The sequence below is a fragment of the Stegostoma tigrinum genome, chromosome 28 (genome assembly GCF_030684315.1).
Source record: "Stegostoma tigrinum isolate sSteTig4 chromosome 28, sSteTig4.hap1, whole genome shotgun sequence".
Classification (NCBI taxonomy): domain Eukaryota; kingdom Metazoa; phylum Chordata; class Chondrichthyes; order Orectolobiformes; family Stegostomatidae; genus Stegostoma; species Stegostoma tigrinum.
In genome coordinates this window covers 45,814,632-45,831,392 of record NC_081381.1, presented here as the reverse complement: position 1 = coordinate 45,831,392, position 16,761 = coordinate 45,814,632, and the positions used below count along the sequence as shown (strand labels likewise).

The 16,761-nt window shown below is 40.1% G+C and overlaps 1 protein-coding gene across 4 annotated transcripts in view; it reads left to right on the top strand.

The window, feature by feature from the left end:
- Window positions 1-210: 210 nt before the first annotated feature.
- The window catches only part of tmem269 (transmembrane protein 269), a 90,175-nt gene continuing 73,624 nt past the window's right edge, over window positions 211-16,761 (top strand). For all 4 annotated transcript variants that reach the window (XM_048561594.2, XM_048561592.2, XM_048561593.2 and 1 more), the window contains exon 1: window positions 211-412. The gene's annotated coding sequence lies outside the window, so the exon portion shown is untranslated. The remainder of the gene's footprint in view (window positions 413-16,761) is intronic.

The window sequence follows — 16,761 nt, the reverse complement described above, 5'->3', positions numbered from 1 at the left end:
CTCCTACACCCTCAAAAGCCAAAAATCTCCTTCCACCTCCCTACCCATTTCCAATTAGGCTTTCCCCTCTCCCTTTGGGGTGCAGCCCTTCGACAAACAAAACACGTTGCACCGTTAACGAAAAGAAAAATCAGAACTAGAAAGAGGAATGACAGTCAAAGGCGTCGAAACGCTTACCTGCTGCCCTGTGCTTGGCGCCGGCGCACACCTGCTGCGCGTGCGGGCCACGCCCCCTCCCCCCGCGCCGAAGCCGGTGGCGACCCAACCGTTTTTATTGCGCTGCTGCCGGAACGACATCCAGTGCGGCGGGTGGAGGGCAGAGGGACGGGAGTGGTACGCTGTTGAGCTCGTCTTCAGATAACGGCGCCATCTGTGCATCATACAATCCTTAACTCGCCCTGTCATTTCTGAGGTAAGTCATCCAACTCACGCCTTCGTTCTCGCAAGCAATGCGAACGTTCCATTGTGCGCTGATTTTTTTTCGGAATGGTGACATTCGTGCTCTGCTGCTAAGATTGAACGGGTGTCATCCGCACAAAAATGAATGATTTCAGACTCGCCAAATTGACAGAAGCGCGTTTGAGGGTTGAATCGTGAGAAAATCGTCGTCTGTCGCCTTCGTTTTGTTTTGCTGGGGACTCTCTGATCTCCTCCACGTTTAGACCGGGTCGTCTCCGTATGTCCCCAGCCGGTCGTGTTTTTGTTTTGTGTGGGGGTTTAGAGTGGAAATTAATTCATCCATCCCCTTCCCAGGCTGGGCTCCCGTCTAAAAAGCCTTTAGTGTGCCGGCAGTTCTTTTTGGTCACTGCCTGGCAAGTCTTTGTAATTCGATCAGGCTGGTGTGTGGATGTACTTGATGCAGGGGAACCCCATGACCCGTTATATTCACCTGCAACTCTCTATCGGTTTCTTATGGTAGAACAGGTTTCACCCTGATGGTCTGAATGAACCTGGGAGAGAGCTAGTCAAGGTCAAAGTCCTAATCTTCAGAATGACGCCTTCCCTTGGGATAATTTAAAATATCGTCCCACTCCTTTGTCTTCTGTGTTGTATTTGAATGCATGTTTTTTTTAGCCATCAAATGACTCTCGGATCAATCACAGCTTACACTCAAAGTTCAACAATTTGAGGCTATTTCTCACTGCTGTGCGTGTCTGTATAAGATACTGTACATATGGTGTAGCCCTCTCTCCCTGAATTTGCCTCTTTTACTAAAAAGATTTAGCTCCACTCCTGTCAGAAAAGGAAAGTTTTATCATCGTGACTTTCATAAAGACATTTTTTTTTTCGTTTTTGATTGTGAACTGAAAAGGGAAAAGGGACTTTTGGGAAACCATGGGTTATGGAGGGATTGCAGCACTTTCTAAAAAAAAGCCAGCTGCCATAATTATTGTAAGTGCTGTTTGCACTGTTATCTGTTCAAGCAATGGGGATGGTTTGGTTGCTGAGGGACCAGAACCGGGGAGTATGTACCAAATGAGATTCGGCAGGCAACAAATGACTAATTGGTCAGTGAAATGATGATCAGATCTGGGTGATAACTGTTTGCCTGCCAACATCCATGTGATAATCTATAAAAGGGATTATTTCTGCAAACTCTGCATGGGGACTATTGAACAGTTTATTTTCCTCCACTTATATCTCCAATATTTTCTTGTCTGTCTGCATTGGTATGTGGGGGAACTTTATAAGAAGGTCAGAGTTTTAAGTAGTAGAGTTATATCACATTTCATAATTGTTCATCTGTAGCTTGAATCATTTATTTTAATGAATAGTAAACCTTGTTGAGTTCAGAAACCTGATCCATACTGCTGATCAACCTGGGTCTGAAAAGACAGTTGGGTAAATTGCAGACTTTTGGATACATTTATAAAATATTTAATTTTTACAATGATTCCAGGAATAGCAGAACTTGATTTCCAGTAGTTACCCTAGTGAGGTGTAACAATACTGTTTGTTTGAAAAGTTATTGCTCTGAAGCGGTTAATGTTACATTTGCTCCACCTATTCTACTGATGTCACATGCATTCTAGAGGTGTTCATCTTGGACCTTTGGAAGGAGCAGAACCTTAAGGTCCTGATTAGGTTTCACTGTATTTACTGCTATAAACCTTGCAATAAACCCTGTTATCCAAAAAAACAGTGCTTCTTCTGTAGAAACTCTATCGTGGTATTCCTCAATCTTTTTAAAAATCTTTTTCTATCTAGCGATTTAAAGAGGATTGGTGGCAGTGGATTACCTGAAACAACTCTGCCCAGTACTGCACAGTGGCAGCGGTGGCACATACTACAGAGTATCAGGGATGGTCGTAAAGATAGCTTGTTTCATAATTTATCTTGTTTCAAACCATATTAATGAAAAAAATAGAATTCTGATTTCTAGGCAATTTATCACAATAATTGAAGGACACTTTCTCAGTTTATTTTGCTTTTTGATTTAAATTATACTTAGTTGTCTTCTCATTGGGATTGAGAATCTTTTATTTCCAAATACATTTAGCTTATAGTTTAAAGAACTTTAAATGACAGTGGCTGTTAGCCCAACATGTCCTCTTTGGCTGCCAAAATGAATGTATGAATCCCACTGGATTTCATCTGCTCCCCAATCCTTTGCTCTACCATTGCTTCAAACACTTTTTATAAGGTTCTGCCTTAAACAAATCAATGGTACCTGCCTGAAAATACATATCATTTATACCATGTTCCATTAAAACCTGTGTAAGGAGCTTCTCTTCTGTTTGTCTGAATGACAGTTTTAAATGTTTTGTCATTACTGTCTTCCAACCAGACAGTGTACCCTTCTGTTAACTATCAATTTTCAGTAATTTAACAAAAAACCTCTTAGTACTTTCTTGTTCTGTTAAGTTCATCAGTTCTCACAGATTTGCCAATTTTAAGTATTTTCTGCTTAGGTGTTATTACACACCCTGAAGCAAATGGGACTTTAACCCAGGCCTGTTCCTGTTCTAATCCCTGACAGTTGAGTCCCATTGCTTAAGTCTCCTCGTCTATGGTCAGTGGCCCGTCATGTCACAGCGGTCGTGTTCCTACCCTTGCCCTGAGACACCTGGGTTCAAGTTCCACGTGCTTATCAATAAAATGGTCACTCAAGCACTCTGCTTCTGCTGCCTTTTGAGGATAGTAGTTCTAAAGATACGTTAACTCCAATGAGGGGAAAATATCCCTATTTTGCCTTAAATAGGTGATTCCCTTATCGCCTGTCATGTCTCAATTGTCTGCTGGCTCGAGTCGTATCTTTAGGCATCCAATTGTGCCTGGCCAACCCCTGAGTAGATTCTACCTTTCAAAAAAAAACTTCTTTCAGACCTTGCCTTTAATGTAGTTTTACAGCTGCCAGCCTGGTGGGCCTTGATCAACGTCACAGGCCTTCAGCTTTTACCTCATTGGCAAAATGTTCTTAATCTTTACATTCCCATTAACAGTAGTCTTTTTCACATTCATTTTTTGTACCTAGGTATTTGTTACTTTTATTGTGATCCTTTTTCAGTTGTGGCTACAGGTGACAGAGATATGCAGTTATTCCATCTTGTGCACATTAATACAGGAAATGAAACAGAAATAATCACTTATTAGCTTTTCTAGTCAGGATTGTAAATTCCCATGCTGGTTGCTTGGATCTTAATCTTGACCTGAGATCCCTCATTTACAGATGAAACCTGTTTGTTTACGGTATACTGTTGACCTCTAATACAAGCAAACAGTGCATGATTTATTATCTGTAACAAAAACCAAGCATTTTATGTGCAAGTATCTATAAGTAGTATCTATAAGATGCTGTTCTTTATTTTTGATGTAATTTCTAATAGTGCCATGGAACAATGCATACCGATCTATTCATGAACATTGGTTTCAGATTCCAGCAGTGATGCTCTTTGACAGACCTCATGGTAGCTTTGGATTGTGTCCAGGACAAGTGAGACTAACTATCCAATGCATTAAGGCAGCATTTTTTTTACTCATGGGACGAGGGCATCTCTGACCACAATAGCAAAGAGCCTTGTAAAACTAAGATCAGAAAATTCTCCTCTGACTGCAGTCCTACCTGACACAAATGAACATGGTTCAGTGACCCATTATTGCAGTCTGAAGCCATTGCTGTAAGTGTTCTTCAAGCAGAGTCATCTATCCAAAGCTTTTCTTCAACTGCTTCCTCCATGTTCTTCTATTGTGATCGGCCTGGAATGGGGCTGCTCACTGAATTTAATATTCCAATCTATTCATGCATTTACTAACCAGTGAAGTACCCATAATGGTCTACAAAAGAATTTGGATGTCATGCTCAATTAATTAAAGAACTTCGTGTAAACTAAAATAATTTAATTTTTAAGTAATGCAAAGATATCCCAAGGCAATTAAAATGAGCCAGAGGAAAATTATTTTTGAGCTGAATAGCGTGTAGGAGTGGTGACCAAATGCTTGGCAGAAAAAGGTGGATATTAATGTGAGCTTGAGGGAGGCGGAAGATTTGAAGGAGGGAAATGCAAGTGGTGAAGTTAGGCTGGCTGAAAACACAGCTTTAATGACTCATCAAAGGTGAACACTTCTGTATATAAGACACTTGAATCATAGAAATAGAAAAAAAGGAAAGGAAGTTGCAGATTTTAGATTGGGTAATAAATAGTAATATTTAAGAAGCCTGATGGTATAGTGGATGGATGGGAGCAGATGATATCCATGATTGCAGCTTTCACTGGAGGCTGACGCCCTCCTTGGGGTGGACTGAATATTCCTGCTGTACCTGGAAAATACTCTTGCTTGTAAAATAGCAACTTCCACTCATTTCCCATTGTCAAATTTCGTGAATATCAATGCCCTATCTTGTAAAATGTATTCAGAGTATAGTTATAAACTGTATTTGTGCAACTTCAATTTTAAAAAATCTACCACAATAATACTGAATAGTAACTGATTTCCGGAATGTTCGTTGCTTGCCCCAGTAATCTAATCAAAGTCAAAAATGTTTAGTTAAGCACCTGCCTCTGAGTTGGTTTTCATCCGTACTTGTGTTGGGAGTGTGACAGCATTTATTTGCAATCCCCAATTGCCTTTGAAATGAGTGGCTGGATAGGCCACATAAAAATCATTACTGTGCGTCTGAAGTTATATGCAGCACAAACTACAATAGGACAGCAGATTTTATCCTCAAAATAAATTTAGTAAACTAGATGAGATTTTATAACAATCTAACGGTTTCATCTTATCCCAGAATAATTAATTACACTTGAAATTTCTTCATCTATCCTGGCATGATTTGAACTTCTATTAGTGAATTAATATTAATGTTACCACTGTGTTGTCATCTGCTGTGTAGATTTTATAACACAAATTTTTAAGACTCAAAAGGAATGGGAACAGAAGCTACCTTCTGGTGCTATATAATCAAAATGCAACTTCTGCCCAGTTGATTATGTAGCCAATGCTAAGTGACCTTACTGGAGTCCATTTTGCCCATTGTAACTGGACTAGCCTTCTGCAAGAATTACCGCTGTCTCTTCCTGCTCTTTCTGTATTGATCGATGACACTTTTAAAAAATATTTATTACATCCTTCTCATTCCACTCCTCTTCCAGATCATAACACATTTTAAGGAGACATGATTGAGCAAGAACATAAGAATTAGGAGCAGGAGTAGGCCATCTAGCCCCTTGAGCCTGTCCCGCAACTTAATAAGATCATGGCTGATCTTTTTGAGACTCAGCTCCACTTACCCGCCTGCTCACCATAACCCCAAGGACATGATTAATTTGTAGATTGATGGAAGGAAATCTGATATTTTACTTTTTTCTGCAGATAAGCCCCTCAGAAACTGTGTTATTTTAATGTTTGGTTGTTTTGATAAGTTAAAGATGACTAGGAATTGGTTACAATTTAGTAAATGATCAAGGCCTGAATTATTGCTTGCTGAAGGATAAAGGCAATTTTGACTGTCATTCACTAAAATATCATAAAAACAGAATGTTCTGTACTCAAGCATGCTTATTAACTTGGAATGGTCATGAAGTCTCTTGATGGATACTATTTAAACTTCTTTGAAAGTCAAACAAGTCTGCTGACCTTTTGCTTTTAATGTGCCAGTATTGAAGCATTATTGCAAATAGATTTAAAAACCCATTTACCTAGCAATAAATATGTGATAGTAATCCCAAAGAGTAGATCTTTCCATTACTCTTTTTCAAGTCAAGAAAAGAAAATAAATGTTGAAAAGTGGTTTGTGGCACAATCTGTTCATGGACTACCAAGTTTGCCGCATCCACTACTAATGCATTAGATTTTGCCAAACAATTTTATTACTTTGGTGATAGTGTGTAAACTTGATATAAGCAAGTGCCATTAGTCTTGAGTGGCACGAAAGTTTTCACAAAAACGTGAACTGAGGCAGATCTAGAAATTTAAAGCTTAGATGATCTAGATCATTTAAAGAATTTTTGCTGTGAAGGAAGACTTTGGGTCCTTTCTGAGTAATCTCCAATGAGCGAAAGAAGCTTTCTCTTTTGTGGTCATAAAAGAAATCAAAATTAGCATTAACATGGAATATTTTGAGACTTCAGGGCATCCCAAAGCTCTTTACAGCCAGTAAAGTATTGTTGTAATATAGAAAATGCAGATGATTTTTTGCATGTTGCAATCTCTCGAACAACAGTGTGAATTGAATGGTGGCACTTGGTGGGTAAGAGTTTTAATCTTTTTTTTACAAATATAATTTTGTTTTGAATTAGAATTAGTTAACATTAAACTGAAATCTGTAGTTTGAATTTTTAAGTCCCCAGCCTTAAATAGGGCTTTTACATGGTGTCTGCTAGAAGAAACATTGAATGCTCTTAAATAAAAAATAACAGCTGTAACTGAGTCACATAACCAGCAGCATGCACAACTAGCCAACTTTGCACCTGAGTATGATTTGGATTTAGGTGATTAAGGGACTTATAGGTAGAAGGGAAAGAGGTGTCCTTTTACTTTTTCTTTTCTAATTAGTTTAGGATTTTTGTTCATTTCTTCAAGAAAAGAGGCTAGTTACTTGGTGAGTGTCTGTTATGTGATTTAAGGTTTACCCGTAATGGTTATCAACTCGTGGTAATTTTAGTAAAATGCATACTTGCTTTAGCTACAAAATTTTTCAGTTTTATATAAAAAATACTAATTAGAACAAATTAGGGATGGCAGGACAGATATGTGTCAGTTGCAGAATGTGGGAACTCCTGAGCTCTAATTTGGTCCAGGACAAAGAGTCTACGCTTAAGTGTTGACGTTCAAGCAATTTTGGCTCAGAATTTGACCTGGAGGTTGTACTACAAATGCTGATGCACTAGGTAGGTGAAAGGTTACTGAGATTCTTTGTGCCAGGAAGCAGTTGGCACTCCTTAGGATGGGGTCTTTTCATATGACCCGTGTCCAGGGATAGGTGAGTGTGACTGCATGTGAAGGAAGGGAAATCAGATGGCAGGAGCAATTTGCAATTGTCCTCCAGGTTCTTTAAATTTGTTTGGAAATATTGAGGCCTTCAGATTTCATCTTCTTTTTATCTGGTTTGAGGAGGAATTTTCAGAGCATTCCTAGCTGCCTTTTCCTCACCAAAACAAAAACAGTGAATGCTGGATAAACTCAGCAGGTCTGACAGCATCTGTGGAGTGAAAGTAGAGTTAATATTTCAAGTCCAGTGACCCTTCTCCAGAATTTCAGTTTTTGTTTCTGATTTTCAGCATCCACAGTTCTTTGAGCTTTTTTGGCCTTTCCTTACACAGGCTATTCACGTTGCTTTCACTCTCCCACCTTTTATCCTTTTCTGGTTTATGGGAGTGACATAACAAAAGGTTTCATTTTATGGATCAGCTCATAATTATTAGCCATATATGCTGCCTGTCCGGCTGCAGCCCTTTGGCCTTCTACATGAATTCTAATTACAAAATGTAATTTTATGGGTTTCTGAGATCCCTACCCCTCCAAAACCCAGTGAATATAGATTTAACTGATGCAGTCTCTGTTTATACATTAATCTTGCCATCCGAGGAATCAGTCTGGTAAACCTTTGTTGTACTTACTACATAGCCAGGACATCCAGCCTCTCATAAGGAGACACAACTGCACACAGTATTCCAGGTGTGGTCTCGCCAAAGCCCCGTACAATTACAGCAAGTCATCTCTGCTCTTGTCACAGCTCAGCAGGTCTGGCAGCATCTGAAAGTAAAAACGGAGTTGACATTTCTGGTCCAATAACCCTTCCTCAAATTCTGAGGAAGAATCACCGGACCTGAAACATTAACTCTGTTTTTTCCTTCACAGAGGTTGTGTTAGACAAGAATGAAGAATTAACAAGCAGTGCCCCTCGGTTTTCATAGCCAATTCTTGCCTCATACCATCATAGTTTCCTTTTTTTAAATTCAGAGTCTCGGAATCAACTACATCACTCTCAGAATTCTTTGTGAAGATCATTGTATTACAGCCACTCTTCCCCAAGGAGCCTTGCACAACTAGATTGCCAAATATTCTGTCCTTAATGCACAATACCCAGTCTAGGGTGACCTACCTGTTCTCTATTTTGGTTCCTGAATGTATTGATGCAGCAAACCATGTTGTACATACTCTAGGAATTCCTCCTCTAAGGAATTATCACTGATTTGATTTGTCCAAATCTATATGAAGATTGAAATTGCTCTAAATTACAGCTGTTTCTTTATTGATTTATTGCTCTATTGCTTTATCTAAATTCCTGTTACAGTGCTTTCTTCAACATTGCTTCTACATTTTGAGTTCTGTATACAACCTCCATTTTTTTTTACCCCTTGGTATCTCTAAGGTCTGCCCATAAGATTCCATTTCTCCAGAGTGAATATCCTTCCTCATGACTACATTGAGGTCCTCTTTAACTAGCAATATTACCTCGTATCCTTTTCCCCTTTTTTTGGTCTGCCCTGAAAACTGAATACCCGTGGATATTTAGTTCCTGTCCCTGGACCCTCTTCAGCCACTTCTCTGTAATCTCAGCTCTCATAACCACTTGTATCTACTTGTAAACTGATTCATTGATGTTATTCTAGATGCTCCTCATGTTAAGGCCCAAAGTGTTAAGGCTTAAATTTTTAATATTCTTCATCCTGTTCACATTATTTTGCACTGTGGATCTGTTTGATATTTGCCCTTGAATTCTTTACCAATAATTCTTATTACCTTACCTGTGTTTTGTTTTATTTTTCCCATGTTTCCCTGACTACTATCTCAAATAGATTTCATTTGACTGCCATTTTAGTTTAAACCCCCCAACCACACTAGCAACACTAGCAAATACTCCCTTTTGAACACCAGTTCCAGGTGTTAGCCAGGTACAACCATCCATCTTGTCACTGTTAACACCTCCCCCAGATCCAGTCCCAATATCCCAGGAATCTGAAACTCTTGTTCCCCTCTCGCCATCTCTGCAATCAAGATCTGACATTTCCTACTATTTTTACTCTGACGTGGACAATCTTTAGATCACTCTCTTTGAGAACCTACTCTTTAACTTACTTCCTAAGTCGCTACATTTGGCTTTTAGAATGTCATTTTTTTTATCTCTGTCATTGTCATTGGTACCAGTGTGTACCATAACCAGTGGATGTTCATTCTCTCCCACTCCAAAATCTCCTGTAGCCACTTTAAGACATCCTTGATACTAGCCCCAGCAAGCATTATACCAGGTTACCAAAATGTCTGTCTGTTCCGCTGATGATTAAATCTTCTAATACTATAACTTTCCTACCCTTATTTCTCCTCTCCAATGCAGCAGAGCAAACCATGGTGTAGCAAATTTGCTTGTTGCTACTTTCCACGATAACCATTCCTCCCAACAGTGTCTGAAGCTAAAATTATATATTAGATTCCCTGCAGTGTGGAAACAGACCCTTTGGTCCAACAAGTCCACACTGCCCCTTGAAGCATCCCACCCAGACCCATCCCCTTATAACCCACACACCCCTGAACACTATGGGCAATTTAGCATAGCTGATCCACCTAGCCCGCACATCTTTGGACTGTGGGAGGAAACCAGAGCAAACCCACGCAAACATGGGGAGAATGTGCAAACTCTGCACAGACAGTTGCTCATGGCTTGACTTGAACCTCGGTCCCTGGTGCTGTGAGGCTGCAGTGCTAACCACTGAACCACTGTGCCGCCCTATTTTGTATTACCATTTAATTGCATTAAATGACTGCCAGACTATTTCTTTATTTTTAAACATTCCCCTGCTTATCTATGGAACTAATTTGTCTGAACCTAGAATAATCTTTTATTTACTGTTGTAATCAATCAGAACTTCTTACGCGATGTGTAAACCTCATGTTCTCCCTGTCAACCTACATTGCATAAACAGCGCCCAGTTTTTGTTAAGCCATTTAATTTGTTTTGCTGCTTTTTCAAACATAATGAAGAATGCCTCTACACTCTTTTTAAAGTTTTGGTTGGGCATTTAAGCACCTCCTTCAATGAATTTTGAGTTGGTTGTGCATTTTGCAGATCGGGACTTTACTCTGCATCTGAGGTTTTTCAAACTCCAGCCTCTTAAGGCTGCAATCTTTTACTCCCCTGAAACTCTGCTACAGCCTTTTCAGCCCCATTTCCCTTTCCAAAACCAAAGCTTTATTGTTATTTGCAAATTCAAGTTTATTTTAAATTTCAGTTATCTTTTCTAGCTTGAGTTGCTTCATCTGCGACTGTATTCTTAAATGGGATGACTTGTCATTTAGTGTTCCTGTTCCCTTTTGTATCTCTAGCAAACCCCAATGCCGTGCTCAGACTTTGATCATATCTTCATTTCCTTTCTTATTTAACCTGTTTTTTCAATCAACCTGTTCAGAGATGTTCTTACACTCTTCTGAGTGGGACTTGAACCTAGGCCTCCTGGTACAAGGTTAGGGATCATAAGACCATAAAATCTTGTAAACCAATCAAGGGTACTTCTTCCCATGAGGGAAAATTTTAGCTGCTTCTCATGCCATTTTGTTTTATAATATGAGAAACCTGCTGGCTGTCCTTTTTTTAATCAATTAATATTACTCCAAATTCAATTTTACATTGACCATACCAAAGGTATATCATGACCATGACGGGAGAATTGTGCTGATAATGGGGCTCCACTACTCTTCCTGTCATTATTTATATAAGGTTGTTTAATTATCAAAATGGCCAAATGTTGCTATATTTATATTACTAGTCAAAATGAAAAATATTCACCAGGCAACTTTAAATGGGTGATTCTGGAGTACATTAATTATAAACAAAGATTATTTTTAAAGCACGCAGCAAACACTGGCTAACATCAAAGATAAAGATCTGGAATTAAAATCATATATATTCTCTTAATTCCATATGCACACACACTTAACACAAAAATCAAAGGCTCTGCAGTGATACTTATAAATACAAATGATAGAATGAAATGACTTCACATGCCCACTGAAAGTTCTATCAACAAAGCCAAATGGCTGACAGCTGTAGATTGATCCTAAATGTACAGTTCTGATCGCAGTCAACATGTTTAAATCTTTGGGAAGTAGTAATGGTCCACATCTTTGGATTTTACAAGGTAGACCGAAAGCTGGTAATTGGAAACTCACATTTTCAAGAATTTCAAGTAAGCAAGTGATTTTCGTTAGAGCTGTAACTCCTGAGAGATTTTTTTAAATTGACTCCTGGGTCTGTAAAACAGAAATCTAAGTCCAGAAAATATTAGCATCATAGTTATTTGGAGCAGAAACAGAGCCTTCAATCCAACCATTCCATGCTGAATGTTATCCCAAGCTAAACTAGACCCATCTACTTGGACCTGGCCCAAATCTTCCAAACGTTCCTTATTCATGTATTTATTGAAATGGCTTTTAAACGTTGTAACTGTACCTGCATTCACCACTTCTCTTTATTCCACACACGAACCACTGTGGAAATAAATAAATAATTGCTCTTCAGGCCTTTTCTAAATCTTTCTTTCTCCTCTCATCTTAAAAATATGTCCCCTAGTATTGAAATCTCCCATCTAAGAAAACAATACCTGCCATTCACCTTATCTAAACCCGTCATGATTTTATACACCTCTGTAAGGTCACCCACAGCCACCTATATTCCAGAGGAAAAAGTTCTAGCTTCTCAAACTCTCCACTTCTGGCAACATCCTGGCAAATCTCTTCTGAACCTCCTCCAGCATAATATTCTTCCTGTTAACAACAGCGTGACCAGAACTGCACACAGTACTCCAGAGGAGGCCTCACCAATGCTTTGTACAACCTCAACATAATGTCCCAACTCCTATAAACAAGGGACTGAACAATGAAGGCAAGCTTGCTAAACACTTTCTTAACCACCCTGTCTATGTGTGGTGCAAATGTCAAAGAATTGTGTCCCTGAATGCCTAGGTGTCTCTGCTCTGCAACACGACCGAGGTCCTGCTTTTAATTGTATAAGTCCTGCCCTTGTTGTTTGCAATACCTTGCATTTAGCCAAATTAAACTTCATCTTCTAATCTATTTCTTAAGAGAGGATATAAGGCAAAAGTGAAGAGCTGTCACTAAGAAAGTAAACCATTTGTGAGGCCTTGGGGCATTAAAAATTTTTAACGTTGGAATATTGGAAGTAGCTTGAGTATAGCCAGCTCTCTCAGGCCGGTGGATCTAGCTTTATGTTTTAGTTTTTGGGTTTAGTTTTAATCAGAAGCCATTGGAGTCGCAGAAGAGTTGGAAGCTTCAGTGAATGCCTTCTAGCTACTACTTTCTCTGAAATTTCTCTTGGTTTTTCTTTCCTCCTGGATTGGAGAACTGCATGTGAGAATCTGCATCAGAGTTTGCCTTTTTGTGGGATGCTACTGTATTGGAACAGGTAACTAGTAATAGGTATCTATAATTCAGTTGTTATTCTAAGTTCATCTTTTTTTTTGTCTGTATTTTAACTAATTCCAGGTTGGGCTTAGGTTTGCTGGATTCAAAGGCAACAAATGGTAGTTATTAGTGTCTTTTGATTGTTAAATTTGGTTTGTTTACATAGGGTGTGCCTTGTGTCATAATGGCTCCCTCAGTCACTTATAACCTTTTTGGGGGTGGAAGAAGTGACTCAGTGAGTTTTACAAAAATTGAGCAAGTCCATTCTTTCGGAATTGGCAAGCAAACTGGATTTGGGGTTGCCTGGGTCTGCTAGGAAAGGCAAGATAGTTGTGGCAATTGTGCAGCATTTAAAATTGCTGGAAATGTTATCAGAATCTTTGAAAATTGTTAAAATTCAGTTGCAAATGAAAAAGCTTGAATAGGAAAAGTAAATAAAACTCTTTGAATCATGATTTAAGGCATAAGAAAAAGAGAAAGGCAGAGTCAGACGTAAGACGCTCTTAGAGAGTCGATTATTTTGGAGGAGTTCAATAACTTGCTCCCTTAACGAGTGAGAACTCGGAAGAGCAGAGAGTTAAAAGTGCACATTAGCAGCTAAAATGGCAGATGATTGAATTGGTTCATAAATCAAAGTCTGTCTTACGACAAAAAATTCTATCTGTGAGGGATAAAACTTGGAGGAAAGGAGAAATCTTCAGGTAGAAAGAGAAAAGGAAATCTCATCAAAGATAGTTTACCACACTGTAAAAAAAGGCAACCTATGAGGTGGAAAGAAGAGTAAAAAAAACTCGTGTTTTCACTACATTGAAGTACGCCATTGAAGTCAGTGTTGGTGGTTTAGGAAAAGCACTAGGAAGACGGATGTGGGAAAACAGGATAAGTCAGTGACAACACAGTGTGCAACTGGAGGAAGAGAGCAGGCCACGCGGCAAGAGGAGCAGAAAGTTCATGTTTTGGGTTTAGACCCTTCTTCAGAAATGGGGAGGGAGAAGGGAGTGGATGTTCGTGAGTTGAATGCCCACCTTCAGATCCGAAGTGGTAGAGATGACTAGGAGATCATATCCTTGCAGGGTGAGAGGAGCTGTAGTCCAAGTAGCTGTGTGATTCGGTGTGCTGGAAATAGGTGTCAGATTCAGGGTGGTTACCAGAGATGGAGATGGAGATGGAGAGGTCCAGGAAGGAGGGAGGTATCAGAGATGGTCCAGGTGAATTTGAGGTTGGGGTAAAAGGCGTTAGTAAATTTGATGAACTGCTGAAGCTCCTCGTGGGAGCACGAGGCAGCGCTGATACAGTCATCAATGCAGCAGAGAAAGAGGTGGGGATAGTGCTAGTGTAGCAGCAGAAAAGGGACTGTTCCACGTATCCTACGAAGAGGCATGCATAGCTTGGGCCCATGTGGGTTCCCATGGCCAACCCCTTAGTCTGTAGGAAGTGGGAGGAGTTAAAGGAGAAGCTTTTCATGATAAGGACAAGTTCTGTAAGTGGATGAGGGTGTTGGTGGAGGGGGACTGGTTGAGTCTGCGGGAGAGAAAATAAGAGTGCTTTTAGGCCATCTGTGTGGGGGATACAAGTGTACAAGGATTGGATGTCCATAGTGAAGATGAGGTGTAGGGGGCCAGGGAAAGGATTGCAGCTTCCCCCTTCTGATGATCAAGGACCACAGTGTCCCCTCTCTGGTGATCAAAAATGCTCTCAACTGCAACTTTTGCATTTCCCTCACTCCTGCCTTCAAACACTCTCCCCACAACAAAAATGAAGACAGAATCCCTCTTGTCCTTACATATCACCCCAACCAAAGAGCTATTTCCATCCCCACACCCATCTGCCTTTCATGTGGACTGCTCACTCTGCAACTACCTTGTCTGCTCCACACTGACCCCATCATATCTGATGCCTGCCCCTACACCACCCCCGTCACCTCCACTCAATGCCCAAAAGAAAACCTTTCATATCAGATAAGGGTTCACCTGCACATCTGCCAACTTGGTCTACTGTACCCACTGCTCCTGATTGTGGCCTCCTCTACATTGATGAGACCAAGCATAGACTCAGAGAGCCTTTCATAGAGCATCTGCGCTGTGTATGCGACAAACTACAATACATTCCAGTTGCCAACCATTTGAACTCTCTTCTACACCCCCCACACCCGCATCCCCAGATTACATGTCCATCCTGGGCTGCCTCCAGTGTCACAATGACACCATCCGCAAACTGGAGGAGCAGCAATTCACATTCCACCTTGGGTGCCTATAGTCCGATGGCCGAAACTTATAATTCACCAGTTTTTTTTAAAATCTCCCCACCCCAGCCTCATCCCACGTCCTACCCTTCCTCTCACGCCCGTCTTCTTGACCTGACATAGCCTGTTCATTGTTTCTCCCACCTATCCACCCCACCTATCCTACTAGCAATCCCCACCTCTCCCTACCTGCACTCACCTATCATTATCCCACCTACTTTCCCCAGCCCCACCCCTCTTCTCTGTTCTTTTCCCAGCTCCCTTCCCCCTCCCCATTTCAGAAGAAGGGTCCCAACCTGAAACATAGACTTTCCTGCTCCTCTGAAGCAGCTTGGTCTGCAGTGTTCCTCCAGTGCAACACTGTGTAGTTCTGCCTCAAGCATCTGCAGTTCCTGCTATCTCTGAGGTTAAGCCAGTGAGTTTTGTTGAAGTGGTAAAGCAAAATATAGGCAAGTTATCAAGTTGTACCAGAATGTATAACCTGGCCAGGGATTGGTTTAGAAGAAAGTACTTGAACTTCTTAGACCATTTACTCGCGAAAGTAAGGTTTACTCACGTGTCAGGAGGAGTAGGTAAAGAAATTACAATTTTAAGAGATACGAGTGCATGTCAATCTTTGAGGAGATGTGTATTTCAGAATGACTGTTGCCAGAAAAAGTGGTAATATGTGAAATTCATGGTAGGGTGAGAAGTGCTCCATTAAGTGAGGCGAGGTTCGTGTTTCCAGTGAAAAGCGGAGAAGTGGTGATAAGAGTACTGGAGGAATTCTCAGCTCCAGGAATGCAAATTGTCCTTAGTAATGATATAGGTAGATCGCAGGTGGGATTGCTGCCTACTGTGGTTGAAAATCCAGTGGAAAATCAGGCAACTGAGGTATTACAGGAAGTCAATCCTGGGATTTTTCTTGAGTCATGACAAGGTCACAAAGCCACAAGCTGACACAGGAAAAGAAATCAAAGAATAAAGGTAAGGAATTTGAGGTATAATTATCAGAAATCATGTTTGATTAAATGGTTGAGAAAAAAAACAAATGGTAACAAAGTAATATTTTTAGTTCAGAGGAATTAACTGAATTACAACAAAGATGAAAAACTAAAGCAGTTATGTGAAAAAGCATACTCAGAAGAATCTGAATGTATCCAGAATGTTACTGTCTTAAAAATGATGTTTTGATGAGGAAATGGGGACTATTACTTTTCGGGCAGATGAGAAATGGCCAGGCGCTCATCAATCTGTTAAGAGTAGGTTTTAGAAAGGAGGTGTTGCAGGTAGCACATAAATTACCAGTAGAAGGTCATTTGAGAGTAAGGAGAACTCAAGCCAAAATACAAAAGGATGTGGTTGAATTTTGCCAGACATATCATACATATCAGGTAACTGGAAAACCTCAGGCAGTGATAAAACCAGCACCTTTTAAATACCCGTTCCTGCATGTGAGGAACCTTTTATGAGGGTCCTAATTGATTGTGTAGAACTCCTACCTAAAAAAGAAGTGGGCATTAGTATTTGATGATCATAACGGATGTGTCCACTAGATTTCCAAAGGCTATTCCATTACACAATATCACAGCTAGAAGAATTATAAAGGAGTTACTCAAATTTTTTTCACTAGATATGGGCTACCCAAAGAGAGACAATCAGATCAAGGATGAAATTTTACATTA